General features: G+C 41.3%; 1 protein-coding gene across 2 annotated transcripts in view; it reads left to right on the top strand.

The window, feature by feature from the left end:
* The window catches only part of hivep2a (HIVEP zinc finger 2a), a 149560-nt gene that overhangs the window by 9562 nt on the left and 124704 nt on the right, over positions 1–15294 (top strand). For both annotated transcript variants that reach the window (XM_075459596.1, XM_075459597.1), the window contains exon 2: positions 6939–6976. The gene's annotated coding sequence lies outside the window, so the exon portion shown is untranslated. The remainder of the gene's footprint in view (positions 1–6938; positions 6977–15294) is intronic.

The raw sequence follows: 15294 nt of genomic DNA, 5'->3' as shown, positions 1-15294 counted from the left end.
TAGGTTGCCGGTTCAGGAGGTAGCGGGATGAAGCCCCACTTTGGGTTTATATAGGAGATCTTCCCCTCATGGCAGCAGTGACAGTTGGTTTGTCCCGGTGATGGGGGAGTAAGCAGCCAATAATACTCACGTTGTATATGTAAAGATCAGTACTAGCACGTTGTATCATTTATTTAGTCGTTTGTATTTGTTTATATTATTATTAGTGTTATTTCTATGTATTATTATTATTATTATTATAGTATTTATTTGTCTACCTCTTTTTTTATTATTTATTTATTTATTTATTTTAATTATCCTTAGGGCTCTTAATTGTTGTTGTTTTTGTCTTTATTTAGCTATTTACTTCTCTGTGAAATCCTACAACATGTAAAAGACCTAGGGGAGGGGAGGGTGGGTTGTACACAAGTTCTAAAGTTGTTTGGAAAATGAAAAAAAGAAAATTACTTGTATTCCTGTATACACTTCATATTTTTGTCTTGCATTTGATAAATAAAAATAAAAAAAAGGTTTGTATAAAAGTCTTTACATATTTCCAGGGAAATAATGATTTTATTTAACAATGTGCAAACATAACACCACCTTTCTAACGAGCTTTAAAGTCAGTATCTGCTCTGAGCTCCTTTCTCCTCCAGCACAGCCTGAACCCTCTCAGACGAGCTTTCTGTCCTTTCTTTAAGGAGTCTTCAGGAATAGTTCTCCAGGCTTCTTGAAGGACATCCCAAAGCTCTTCTTTGGATGTGGGCTGCCTTTTGTTCCTTTCTCTGTCAACATGATCCCACACTGCTTCAGTAATGTTGAGCTCCGGGCTCTGGGGAGGATTCATCCCTCCATCAGACCTGCTGCCACTGATTTTCAGCCCACTTCTTGTGTCCTTTGGCACAGCTCAGCCTTTTCTCCCTGTTTCCCTTCCTTAAGAACGGCTTCCTGACAGCCACCCTTCCATGGAGCCCATTTCTGATGAGGCTTGGGCCAACAGCAGATGGATCAGCTGAAGGTCCAGATGCATCTCTCAGCTCCTGTGTCAGGTCTTTGCTGGATGTTTTCCTCTTTCTTAAGGACATCACTTTCAGATCCTGTTCATCTGCTGGAGATAGTTCTTTAGGCCTGACACTTCTTCTTCTGTCCTCCACTTGTCCAGTTTCCTCAAATGTTTTAAGGACACACTGCACACCATGCTGAGATATGCCAAGTTTTCAGCTAACAGCTCTTTGGGAATCACCTTGTTGCTGCAGAAATCCTGTTTCCTGTCTGTCACACTGTGTTATCTTTGTTGTTTTTCACACATGCAGCTAAAGAAATGGGAACAAATCTTAATTCCAGTCTAAAACCCACAAAGAGCTTCTAGATTATTCATTTCTGGTGGCATAAAACAGTTTAATCATTTCATTTATATTAATTGTTCCATAATTAGTCATTAGATTATATCTTATATTCCTTTTTTAAACCTTAAAATTAATCTTATTTACTTTTTCTTGATGTTGTTTAACATATAATTCTTATTATTGTCTGTTTTTTTCCTACTTTTAGATGTGATAACGTTAATTTTTTTTGGGATTAGGATTTTTTTTAAACTGAATTTCTTATATTAATTTGACTCTTTTGGTAACTGAAAGCAGTTTTAAACGTAAATGTACAACAAAGTTGAAACTTTGAAGCTGTTTTTCACAGATGCAGCTAAAGAAATGGGAACAAATGATGTGTCTCTGTGACAGGCTGCTGGGAACAAAGTGCCTAATGATCCAGTTTAAAACGGCTTCTTTGCTCAGTTGTCTGTTCTGTGTGGACACAACACTGGTTCATCCCTTGAGTTACTGTATTTTTTTCCTGCTTGAATGATTCATAGGTCAGAGTTTAGTCGCATAACCAACCATAAAAACACATTCCTCTGAAATTGTTCAGGTACAAGGACTGAAAATGAATGAAAAAGCAGAAAATGTCCAAAGAAAAGCCTGAACAACTATTGCTCAAGAGGACTTTAAAAGATTCCAAGAAAGTCTGGCTCTCTGAATAATGAATCATATTTGCACTCTAAGATTTAGTCAGATAATTCAGTCCTTGTTGTAACAGCATTGTATCGGACACCTTCTGGACACCCTCTGCTATTGCACAATTTCACCTTTTTTTGTGTGTGTGTGTGTGTGTGTGAGAGAGAGATCACCTGAGAGCTGTAAGGGAACCTGAGAGCGCTCTGGTGACTGAGGTCCTGACAGCGATGGCTAAATTATTAAGACACACCCACACACGCATGCACAAAACCTAATGAGCTGGTTGACTGGCTTCTCCGGTGATGTTGTTCCTCTGTGGTTTGGTTTCATGGACGTCTGTTGGACAGAAAGAATGATCTATGAAGAGCAAGATTAAAACGTTCAGAGAAGGAAATAATGGTGAAGGAACTTTGGACTAACAGGGAGCAGGAAGAGTTGGGGAGAAAGAATGAGATGTTGATAAATTGTACAACAAGGGAGTCTGTCCCGCTGCAGGCTGTTAATCACTCGGTGGTGTGTTTGTGTGGTCCACAGCTCTTCAAAAGAAACTCTTTGGCTGTGTTTGAAACCGCACACTTCTCCTACTACTCATACTAACTTTTAGTAAGCGAGAAGTTCCCGGATGCATACTAGATTCTCCTAAATGTTGGGTATGCATCATGAGGTTACTACTCATACTCAAACTACCCAAGATGCAACGTAACGTGACGTCGCAGATCGTCATTTCCTGTCAAAACGGCAGTTTCAAGCTAGCTACAACGAGGGTAGGTTCACTTCCTGTTTTCAAAACAAAAGCACCAATTGTATCGTAATGGCTTTCCCTATGATAAAAGGCAACGGGTATTTTATTTTGTGAAAATAACCAGAAGTGCGTTGCTCACTGCGGCTAGCTTTAGTAGCGCCGAATTCGTGGGAACAAAATTGTAAACAGCCGGTATTTTGTCAGGTTTTCAACACGTTGGGGATCTAAACGACTACTTTCTCACCTGAAAATGTTTCAAATGTTGCTAAAGTTTACAGAGTTTAGAGCTTAAGAGAAATCAGCTTCAGGCCGGCTGATTTCGGCTCGGCCAGGAGCGAAGTGCATTGTGGGTAAACGCCCTGCATACTGTCTGATCGATGAGTATGTGGGTTTGAACACAGAGTTATTCTCAGTCATTCTAACCCTCAGATGATCGATTGTCACTGGGCTGCTGAACTCTTTGTGGGACAACAATAAGCCGAGTGAAAAGCAATCGTCTTCCCCGTGCTCGGCGTCCACCTCTGAGCCGCCTGCTGTGTGTTTTGTGTATTCAAATGTAGGAGCTCTGCGAGTTGTGTGCAGTCTTAAGCAGATGATCCAAAGTGAGGGAGGGAGACCTTTATCTAAACTGGCCTACTTTCTCAACAGCTTGTAATTATTCCCACTTCATGCATTTATGCATCAGACGGAGGAGCTAAATCAGTGTTTTGTAATCAGGAAATCCCAAACGACACAACAACCGACATTCGGTTTACATCGACTGTGCCGTTTTACAACCAGTGTCATCACCGAGGCTTTGCTTTGGAAAAACATCACACAAGCTTCTATTTACACTGTAATATCAGTGTAAATAGAATGGCACTTTAAAAAATATGGGAAAAATAATTCATATTCTCAAGTTCCAGCTCCTCAAACCTTGGTCGGATTTTCAAATATTATTTCTCTCGTGTAATATTAGCTTTTTATTTAAATTTTTACCTTCCAGCAACTATAAAATCATCCGATTTAGATGTTGAATTGATAGCTGGAACATTATCCATCAATACAGCAAAAACCTGCTTGAGCACCCACCAGCTGGGTGATAAATAACAAGAGAAAACACCTTCTGGATACTGAGAGAAGGCTACATATCGGTTATTAACTGGACTAAGTATGTGCTGCACCATTTAGTACATAAATGATACTGATGTTAATGTCACCGTCTAATTTAGCAAAGCAAACTTATCTCCTGACATTGAGGGTTACTTGTTATATTGTAATTTAATTACGGTGTTTTGTTATGTATTAGCACTTTATGTGATTGAATTATTATTATTTTTTTAATTTCTCTTTTTCTTTCTTTTGTACGTAGAAATAGTTGCATACATTTTCTTTTTTATACATGTTCGAAAATAAAAAAAATCTATCTTTAAGTTTAAGGCTTAAACATGTCTTCCAAACTTAAACTCAAAATTTTGTGTATAAAATCAAGTTAATTGTGACCTTTGTGACTGATTTGGTGAGGCATTGGTAAGAAACTGGTGGTTAGTCACTCAGAATATATACGGCCGCTATTTAGTGCCGACGCTCATCCGTCATATCAGGAGGATTTTACACCCACGGATACGAAACCAGAACCAGAACATGTTAAAACTGTTTTACACTTCTGACATCTCAGGCGCCGAATGTGTGGGGAACTCTCGCTTTCATGCTGCAGCCGCGAGTTCTGAGTGTGCGTAAAACCCAGAATGCTGGCATTTTCAGGGGGGATGTCCGAAAGCGTTTTGGGAAATGAAGGAAATTAGAATGACGTATTTAAGAAAGTGGGTTACCCAACATGGTCATTTAAGCCCCTCGGTGTCAAACGAGTTCATGAACCGATGCCAATCAGTTGATCAGCTGCTATATTTCACTAATCTATTCTGAATGGAGCATTTTATTAGCAATGGCTTGATGGATGTGGCATGTAATGATGGTTTTAACCTGCGTTTCTCATCACTAATGAAGTCAAAACTGTAGCGTTCCTGAGCTTTGCTACGCAGCCTCGGTCACCGTGCAGGTTGTGGCGGCACAATGAAACTGAGGTGGGTAGAGTAGCCAAAAAATTGTGCTCTAGTAAAAGTAAAAAGTAGTCATCCAAATAATTAAGTAAAAAATGAGTAAAAAAAAATGCTCGGTGAAAAAACTACTCAAGTACTGAGTAACTGTTGAGTAACGTCTGATTTATTTGTTAACACAAGCATTCAATCAGACAGACAAAAATACTAAATAATCATCTTTAGGCAAATTAGAGTTCATCCAATTGATAAAATAAATTAAAATGAATTAATTAATTACAAAATAGCTTAAATTAAAATAATCCAGGTAAATTCAAGAACTTCAATAAAAAATAAAAGAGACTTAAAGGGGAACTCCGGGGCATTTGAAGCGCGTTTCCATTGCTAGAGGTTGTCAATTACTGATAGTAGGACACAGACAGGTGCAAATCTGCGCTCCCTGTGTGGAGATCGCTCTGTTCGCACAGCGTGTCATGCGAGGCTAATACGTGGTGGCTAAGGGGCAAGCGCTAACCCTTCCACGTAAAACAACAACTTGCACACAGCAGAAACGTCACACCACTTTATAACCCATCCGACAATAAAGTCACAAGCCTTACCATCAAAACCATATGCATGGTTCTCACATTACTGGCATGGGGACGTTACAAAACAACTTTATAAACAGCATATAACTCACCGGCTGGTTGTAGGCTCGCGCATGTGAAAGCCCAAAAGAGTCGATGGAAGATAATCCCATATACAAAACAATTATCTTCTCTAGAAAAACTGCGTTCAAGTATTTAAAACATTACAACAATACATGCCCAGTAATATTGTTGTAATATTTTAAATACTTGAGCGCAGTTTTTCTAGAGAATATAATTGTTTTGTATATGGGATTATCGTCCATTGACTCTTTTGGGCTTTCACATGCGCGAGCCTACAACCAGCCGGTGAGTGACATGCTGTTTATAAAGTTGTTTTGTAACGTCCCCATGCCAGTATGTGGCACATATGTAACCCATATGTAACCTAAAAAACAAACATTCATTTATCCATGGGGAAAAAAACGAGTTTAGGAAACTTAGCGCTACATGTTTCCTCAAGTTAGATATTGAGTTTCTGCTGAAATGTGCGTTTGTTTTGGTTGCCACAGAAGACACATAATGTAGCTGCTGTTTCTCACTCTTTGTAAGGTAAACATGCTTTCAGTATGAGGCCTCGTCTGCGTCTTCATTTCCCACCGTTGGTTCTGACATTTTTCATCTGTTTCTTTGTCTGTTTGCTACGACTGCTAATGCTAAAGCTAACCCGTCCCGCCGCTGAGATCGAGTACGGTCACGTGACCAGACTGCACGGCTGCGTCTGATTGGTGGAACACAGTCAGATGGTAGAGCCTTTGGCGGAAGTCTCTCTCTCTGTCAGAATAAAACATTAAAATGAGGCGTACGCGGGGGGATAAAAATAATGAGGCGTAGAATACCAAAGAGGTAAGAAGAAAAGTAACCAGCTCATTGTAGCCTAATGTAGCGGAGTAAGAGGACAGTTTCTGCTGCACACATCTACTCAAGGAAAAGTAAAAAGTATAGAGATTTAAAACTACTCCTAGAAGTATGTTTTCAAAAACTTACTCAAGTAAATATAACTCGTTACTACCCACCTCTGGAATGAAAACATGCAGACTCTTACTGATATGCTGAAAGGTTTGGGGGTACACTCGTACAAAAGGTAAAACTGTCCGGAGATGAAAAGAAATGTAATCTCAGCAGGTGTAAAAGAAACCGCAGTGGAATTTAAAAACAGGAGAAAAGACCAACTGGAAACCCAGTGATCTGAAACTGGAAGATGAAATGTCATCTGATTTTATTTGAAATGTCACTGTTGAGTTCTCAGAATTCACTCAATGACTTCGAATGTTTTCGATTTGACTCAATGTCCCCCCTGCTGTTGTCATGGTGATTTTACAAAAGCAAGACTTTTTAGACTTGTGTATGAAATTCTATTTCAACTATATTCCCGCTACAGCTTTATTTTGAAATGGGAAATCCTTTCCCCCAGTACTCCTTCACATGTCTGTAGGTCACAACAGACACTTGCAAACTTTCAGATGGACTATAACATCAAAGTACACACAGAGAGTGTTTGCCGTATTTAAAGTGCTAACATGTTTTCTCTCCCTTTCTACCCCAGGGGCAGTTTGGCAGACGGAGGAGGAACGTTTACACCAGGTAAGAACCCCAGAATCTTTACTCTGAGCGTGCATGCATGCGGTGGATGCCGCTCGCCTCAACACAGTCAGAACGCACACAATACAAATGCATGAAATGGGGTCATGGAGTCAGAGTCCTGTGCAGGGTAAGCAGTGTTGTGGGGTAGAAAAGAAAAAAGTTGTTATCAGATGAAGCTACTTTAGAACTGAAATAACATTTAAGGTGCAATGAAGGAAGGTCCGTCAGAAAATCCGCCAACAAAAGCAAACTTTGTTCCAGCAAAGCTGCTAAGATTGAGGGAAATTCTGTTGATTAAATGAGAAAAGAAGAAGAAAATGAGTGTGCATAGGTTGATAAAAATCTGTGGCGACAGAAGTTTGGTTTGATTAAAATACGTGGAAAAGCAGAGCTCAGTTCATACTAGTTCTGAAAAAGTCTGAGAGTTTCATTGAGGTTGAAGTCCCCCGTGAATAAAAGGAGAGAACGTTTTCTTTTTTTTTTTTTTTTTTGTACTTGTAACCTTCATTATGAGTTAAAATGGCTGATTCTTTTGTCATGAGAAGGAGACTCGCACAGAGAAACAGGCAGTCGAGCTGTATTCATTTAACCAGACTTGCACTCGCTGTTTTCTCCCCCGAACGGTTGCCGGGGCAACCGGCCAGCTTCCTCGCTGGAGGTGTGACCTCGGCTGGGAGTGTAAATGACGAAGCTGAACTTTCCTGCCGCCCCGCCATCATGTAAAGTTTCTTTTTGCATGCTCAGAATCGCTCCATGTTTTCGTTTATACCGACCGCCGTGAGCACAGAGATTTATAGCTTCGAGACGCACTGTTTTCTGAGGCTGAAAGCGGTGAAAAGCAGACGTTATAAAAAGTTTAATGCTCATTTTCAACTAGAGTGGGCGCGGCTCACTTTTCCTTTGCAGAAACGCACATTTACTGAGTGTGATGTGACACACGGGGGCTCTGAAACATAAACGCATCAGATCAAATCGATTTAACTGGTTTGCCATCCAGGTGGTGGCTCCCTGCTGATAACTAACCTTAATATTTCAGAGTCTCCTCATGTTGCCGTAGTCACAGGCTTGTCCCCTTGGAGTTGGTGGTAGTTTCTGGGTCAGTTCTGAATACATTGAAGCCCACAGAGCACACTCCTCCTGGTAAAGGGAAAGGATTTAATCTGCATGTTATAGAGCAGTGATACTCACTATTTATTTCACAAGAGCCACATTGGCAGAGCAAAATAAAGGGAAGAGCCACTTTTACGACAGCATACTAAAGTCCCCTTTTGCAAATATGCATTTCTACATGTAAAAAAGAAACAACAAAGCCAATACATCTTCAATTCAGACCACATTTACCTTAATACTGGGATGAGTGGAAGCTGGCATGCATGTGCTCGACTTTCTTCATGTTGTATTTGTAGTTTGTTGTTGTAATCATAGTGAGACATTCAGGATGAGCATGGTTTTTGTGCTGGTTTTTGTCCTTTTTTAAATTTTTTTTATTAAAAACCGATCCATTGTGCCTGCATCTCGCGCTGGCTAAAGGAGCTAGCGTGCTCTGTGGTTTAAGCGGGCTGCGTTGCCAGGTTTAACAGTTCCCCCTTTAGGAAACACCATTAAGCCTTAATTAATACTTAATAAAAATACTTAATACTACAAAAACGCAAACTTAATAAAAATACTTAATACTGTGCAGTATTCGCTGTGTGTTATTTGGAAAAATGTATTGTTATATTGTTACCATATTGTTATAAGCTACTATGCGAGTGCGAGCCGCCAATTAAAGCTTGAGGAGCCAACTGCTGCTAATACTGAAGAGAAACACTCTTCCTGTGCAGCACATGGAGGATCATACGTGAAGGAGGCGTGTGACACGGGTGCTGTGGTGAAGATTAAACTAAACTATGATGGATGGAAGAGGTGTGACGCTGCAGGCTGAAGATTACAGACTGGCCTTTTTCATTTCTTTGCCTTTTTAAATGGTTACAGATGTGATGGATGGCAGAACACGGTGTTGTGTATGCATGTGTGAATGTGTGTCAGCAGTGTCACTTCCTCTTCCTGTACACCAATCGTCCGTCTTCCTCCCCTTCTATCTCACCGTTCCCTCCTGGTTGTGGTGTGTGTGTGTTGTCACCCACGAGTCTGCGTTGGCTTGTGCGTGGTTGTGTCGGCCCGTGCACAGAAATAGATCATGTAAAGCAGAGATTACTATCTGCACCTCAAAGCAGAATTGTGTGGGCCTTTTAAACTTTGCAGTGTCGTGTCTGCACACAGTTACACACACACACACACGCACGCAAACACACAGCAGACAGACAGGATGCTTGCAGATTGTGCACAGTGAAATGCACATGCTGTGTGTGTGTGTGTGTGTGTGTGTGTCAGATGGGTTATGAAAACATGAAAGGTGACAAGTGTCAACGGCTGCTTAAAATGTGGCAACCTGTGCAGAAATAGACCAAACATGTGTCTCTGTTCACATCCGTGTTTTTATGTGCTTTGTGAATTTCTTCCAAAGGAAAACGAGCGAAATTATGAAGCAGTTTGGTGTTCGCATGATGTGAAAAAAAAAAAAAATGCACATGTGAATAAGCCTGATGAAAACTGAGCTGCAAACATTGAGGGTTCATAGTATGAGTGTGATGTAACGGCCGGATGACTGACTGAGAGATGCTCAAAAGGTTAATTTCTCTGCTCTATGGCCTTGAGCATAAAACTAGCTTTTCGGCCTGGGGAAGTCTTACAGATAATGGACTTTTAATCTGTGAAACGGTTTTACGGCGTCTATTTTTGTCATAGTGATCTATGAGGAAAAAGATTATCGTTGCTCAGAAGATTTTATCTTGCAGGGACAATAGTTGGCAACTGACGTTGGTCAGCAGTAGAGCCGATACTGTACATATGTTTGACTCTGTCTCTGGGAGTCCAGATGAATTGCATATTAATCAGAAGACTTCCGGAGGCTAAATACCACGGCTATAAAGCTTTACAGCATCATTAATCGCTGACGCATGCGACTTTCAGCAGATTTGCTGCTGAAAACACACCTCAACCCACGTCTGAATAAGATAACGTTGCACCTCCTATCGCTGGGAGAGCTTCAGTCTTTGTTTTCATTGAAGTTCTGAACTTCTTTTGTCTAAGGACTTCATGAATAACAAGGAAATTACAGTAGGAGACAGATGGGGTTTAATGAGGAAAAACAACCATGAAAAGACACAAACTCGAAATAAAAAAAAAAGAGCCCTGACTGGAAGAAGTGATGACATGTTCCACATCCCTGACAAATATCTGCAAAAGCAAAAAACACGAGGTGAAATAACAAAAGGAAACAAAGAGATGGGGACTCGGATGGAGATGTGGACGCCATGGTAACCGCTGAGTTGGCGCAGTGAAATAATGAAAATAATAAATAAAATTTAAAAAAAACTAAACAATTAGAGCTTCGTTTGGGTCTCTGTAGAGTCATTGGCTAACACAGGAAATTACTGGAACACACAGTCACCTCCACTCCCACCACATGTGTGTACGCTCTGATAAAGAAAGTAGAAAAAAAGAAAAGCCTTGAGGTGAGGAGGAAGAAGTGTGTGTTCCGTTACCATGGTGACCGCGGCTTGGATGCAAGCTGTGCCCTTGACAGCATCGCGTGAAGAGTGCGTCTCTGCACACACAGTCCGCATAATGATCATGTGTACTGATCAACAGCTGCGTCAAAAATGGACGGCCTTCGTGCACGTGCGTGCGCGCGCACACACACGCACGTGTGTGTGTGTGTGTGTGTGTGAGATAACAGAGCAACAGTATTTGAATAGCATTAAGGGATATTAATGTTGCAGAGACGGCAGCAGTTAGTTTGGTTTTCATTTCCTCTAAGTAACCAGAAGTCCACTGGCCTCTTTGTTTGTGCATTCAAATTGCATGGAAAGCAGTGCATGTGTGTGTGCACGTGTGTGAGAGAGTATAGTGGTGTGTGTGTGTGTGTGTGTGTGTGTGTGTGTGTGTGTGTGAGTACAGTGCGGTACAATAAAGAGCTTTAGTTTCACTTCCGCATCGTTCATCATGCAAATGATGGCTTTGTTGCTTCTGCAGCCTGCACACTTCCTGCTCCAAGGTGTGTGTGTGTGCACGCGTGTGTGTGTGTGTGCACGAGGTGCTATACTCTGTGCGTTTCCACATCAATCTCTGCATGTGTCCTGTCAGTATATGATTACGTGTGTGTTTGTTTTGGGGCACAAATGTTTTCTCTGGATTTTTAGCCTTTTTAAAAAAAAGTTTCCACTCATAAAACGGGGAAAACGGCAACAATGGCGGCAAGACTGCATTCATGCTAGCAGCTCTGGGGTTTTTTTGTACTTGAGCTAAATGGAAATATGTTCATGAATCTGGTTTGGAGTTAATAAACTAGGTTATGTGGTGTCCAAATGTGGTGGCAAATGCTGTGTTTTTCCTGACTGTAACTGGGACAAAACCAGAAGAAGAAGAAGTCAGCAAATATTTGTCGTGTTTTATTCTGTTCAAGGAGAGACCTTGATTGACTGCACTGGAAAAAATCTAAATCTTACCAAGTATATTTGTCTCATTGAGTATCTCATTACACTTAATATAAGACACAACTGCCTAACAAGTACCATTTCAGCCAGATATAGGGACTTGTTTTAATACAATACATCTTGAATATCTTGTTAAGTGAAAAAGTCTTGAAAACAAATTGTTTTGAGTCACATATCACATGAAACAAGCTTTTATTTTCATTTGAAGAGGTTTTTAAGCTAATTTCAAGATCACTTTTAACTCAAAAGTCCTAAATATCACATTTTATTTCAAGAAATCTTGACAAGCCGATTTTCACTAGTTCCATTGGCAGATTTTTTTTGCTTATTTCAAGCAAAATCGTCTTTTATTTGTTTTTTTTTTTATTTTTTTTTTACTTATTTTTGGAGGGGCATTTTTTCCAGTGTGATTATGTGGTCAGTCGGGTCAAAACTTCAAAACGTGCATAAAACAGTGAAAGGAACCTGAAAGGATTGCAGTGCTAATATTAGCAGTTAGCCTTAAATATATAAGACAAAAACAGCTGACTCACTGTTTTTGCGTCTTGCAAGTCATCCGAAGCGTTTTCTTCATAAACTAAAAGCTCTTCCACACCAACAGACAGTTAGCCATGGGAACGCATCAGCGAATGTCTGCTTTTCTTATCTTTTCATTGTGAAACATGTCTGCGCCGTTGGATCCTGTCTTCATTTATAATTCAGCTTATTCAGCATATTTAATCTGTTAGTTTGTCCGTGACGGGGATCGTTCTGACTGGCTGTTCAGCAGCCAGGGAACAAAGTATTTGAGACATTTTAGTGCAATTTCTTCTTATTTGAAGACGTAACCAACGCCGTTCCTGCAAGAGAGTTCTCCCAAATCAAATCCTGAAACTACACACCAACTTCTTTGGTGATTAAATGATAATGTTGTGACGGGTTCGGCCCCTTTCTGTCCTTTCTCAGAGGCTTGGATGGCATATTGGATGGGGTCTTTGCAGTATTGTTGAGTGCTGCTCGTTAGCCCAGACGCTCATGGCTTGAGGAGACCCAGCTGGGGGCTCCTTTGTTGTTGCCAGTTTGGTGTACAAAAGCCGCAAGGACGGCAGTTTCATGACAGTGCATAAAAAAGTTGCTTGAACCCTTCCTGTTTGGGATTAATTGTCATGGACTAATATAATTGATAGGGGGACTTCTGGGGCCAGAAGGTTTGGAGATAATCTGTGATAATTTTAGCAAAGATTGTAAAACCTTTTTCCACCTGCAACCTAATGGTGGCGCTGTGGTGCCCAAAGCGAAGATGTGAGGCTCAGTGGAGGGTCTGAGTGATACTGAACAGATCTCCCACAGTCTCCCAAAGCAGAAAGACAGGAATTATAAGAGTTTAACATAAAATAGATGTTTGAGCTTTGGAGATGAAGCCTACGGAAGCCCAGAGCGGACGTGGTACGTATAAACATTTCTTTGATGGTTTTCTCGAGATAACGAGTTAATTTACCGATGGTTTTCGAGGCCATTTTTTTCTCCCCAGTCCGCCCCTGTTTATATGTGTTTATATGTATTGTATAGCCTATGAATCAAACATGGAATGTGGAGCGTTTGTGTAACAATTCTGCACAAAGCAAATCCCGCTGGTGTGACGAGCATTTGAAGAATGGAATCAGGTTTAACACACTCCAATCATGGTTATTTCAACGATAATGGCACCTCTCGTGCATCATTCGGTAACCATGGAGACGGCCTGGTCCCCTCAGCTGGTCACTGATGAAGTCGACTGTATCAGCAGGTTCACTGAGGAGTAAACGCCTGCTGAGCTGCAGTCGAGCCGGCCGTCTGCTTAAAGGACGCGAGCCGTTATGGAAGTTATCTCTACAAGACAAACAAACTGCGAACACATAAAACACATATAAAGAGGGGCAGATGGGGAGAAAAAGTGGTCTCGAAAAGCATCGGTACATTAACTACATTAATTATCTCGAGAAAACCATAAAAAAAAAAAGTTTATACGTATATGTCCGCTCTGGGCTTCCGTAGAAGCCATCTATCCCACTGCGGTTCTGAACTGGACCTTCAGTGTCCTGGGAGTGAAAAACCAGTGACGTGGAAATCTGCCCTGGAACCATCCGGAATAAAGTGAAAGTGTGAAGTGTGTGATGGAGAGAAAAGGAGGGGAAGCGAGACGGAGGAGGGATTGTAATTAGGCAGTCTTTGCCTTTTCACTCTGTTACTTCCAGGCATTCCAGTTGCTTTTTGTAACACTTTTCCCTTATATCTCCGTCTCCAACCTCCTTTTCTTTTCTTTCTTTTTGTGCAAGTCATTTCTTTCCTGGCCCAACACCCATTGATTACTTTGCTCCCTCTTTCATCCTCCCTTTCCCATTTTCTTGTATCTCTGTCTTCTTCCCCCCCTCAACTTTTTCTTCCACTCCTTGTACTATTCGTCTGAACCATCCCTCCCTGATCCCCTCTGCCAGGGGGGAACAGGTGGCTTGCCTCTGCTGTGCCACTTGGAGGCTTCCTGCCTGAAGCAGGGAGCGATGGAGAGATTGTAGCCCATGTTGGTGCCCTGCCTCTGGGGCTTATAACATGTGACGGACGGACGGAAGGAGGAGGAGCAGGAGGAAATGAAAGAGGAGGAGGGTTTGGAATGAAGGCTGTGATTTTCTTTTTTAGACTGAGGGAGAGAAAGAGAGCAGCAGGTGCTTCAGTGTGAAGCACTTGTGCAGACGCACACAAGCACTTAAAGATAAGAGCTACCGAGATATTTCTGTGCCCCGCACCAGCATGACATCATTTCCTGTCCTCGCAAAGGAAACGAGACAATAAGGGACCTCAAAGCAGCAGCAGAGCAAGCTCAAGGAAACGCTCAAAATGTCGAGTCGTCAACATCCCTGAAAATAAAAACTAAAGAGAATTATTACAGTCAACCTCAACAGGAGAGAGTTGGAAGTTAATTCATCCCAAAGAAACATGCAACATCTCTTTTTCATCCTCTAATCTTAATCTCATGCTGCAGTTTCTAGAATTGACATATTTGGGGGGGGGGGGGGGGGGGGGGTGAGCTTGTTCCTGCAGCCATCAGGATTAGCTGCTGCGGTAGCTAGCCGTCTCTGGAGCTAACTCTGTATGCATGGCATTAAAAGTGATTAGCTCCACGCTAGCTTATTTACTCTCAGAGTATTAAAGCTTAAAACTAGCGCAGCTGGCTAGCACCTCATGCCTCCCGTTCGTCAAGTGAGGAGGGATTAGCACATGCTAACCATGGTTAGCGCTTAGAGTGCTCTTGCAGGCTAAGCTTCAAATGGAGAAAGTAAATCTGGCACAACCTAAAAATGTGCTCCAGCTGAAGGTTTTGATGTCTGTCTCCTTTGCAGTCATAAGTGTTTAGTATTTTTACATATATCGCTTTGTAAAAATGAGTGAGTGTGTCCAGCAGCACTTAAAGCTCTGGTTGAGTCCAGCTGGGTGAGAAGAAAATTAAAGGAAAGGATACGTGCAATCTCTTACATTTCATCTCTAGTTAACGGATTATTTTCTGATCTGCAGGTTCACAACAAACCTAACCTCCCCAGCAGATCCTTTAAAACCTCCTGATGGTCAAATCAAAGGCCTTGTCAAGGAGACGGAGTTCTCCCTGGAAATGTAATCGCCCATACGAGATTATAAGCATTTGCAGCATTTATGAAGCTGTTGTCAGCTCAGTTTGATTATAATGGGTTCTCTAAACTGTCTGACAAATGTGTCAAAAAGAATTACAAGGGTCCACCTTCCAGATTTAAGTGCACCATATTCTGAATGTTG

This window comes from Odontesthes bonariensis, chromosome 24 (genome assembly GCF_027942865.1).
Source record: "Odontesthes bonariensis isolate fOdoBon6 chromosome 24, fOdoBon6.hap1, whole genome shotgun sequence".
Taxonomy (NCBI): Eukaryota; Metazoa; Chordata; class Actinopteri; order Atheriniformes; family Atherinopsidae; genus Odontesthes; species Odontesthes bonariensis.
Note: the sequence above shows the minus strand (reverse complement) of the source record. Positions and strands in the feature narration are given on the sequence as shown.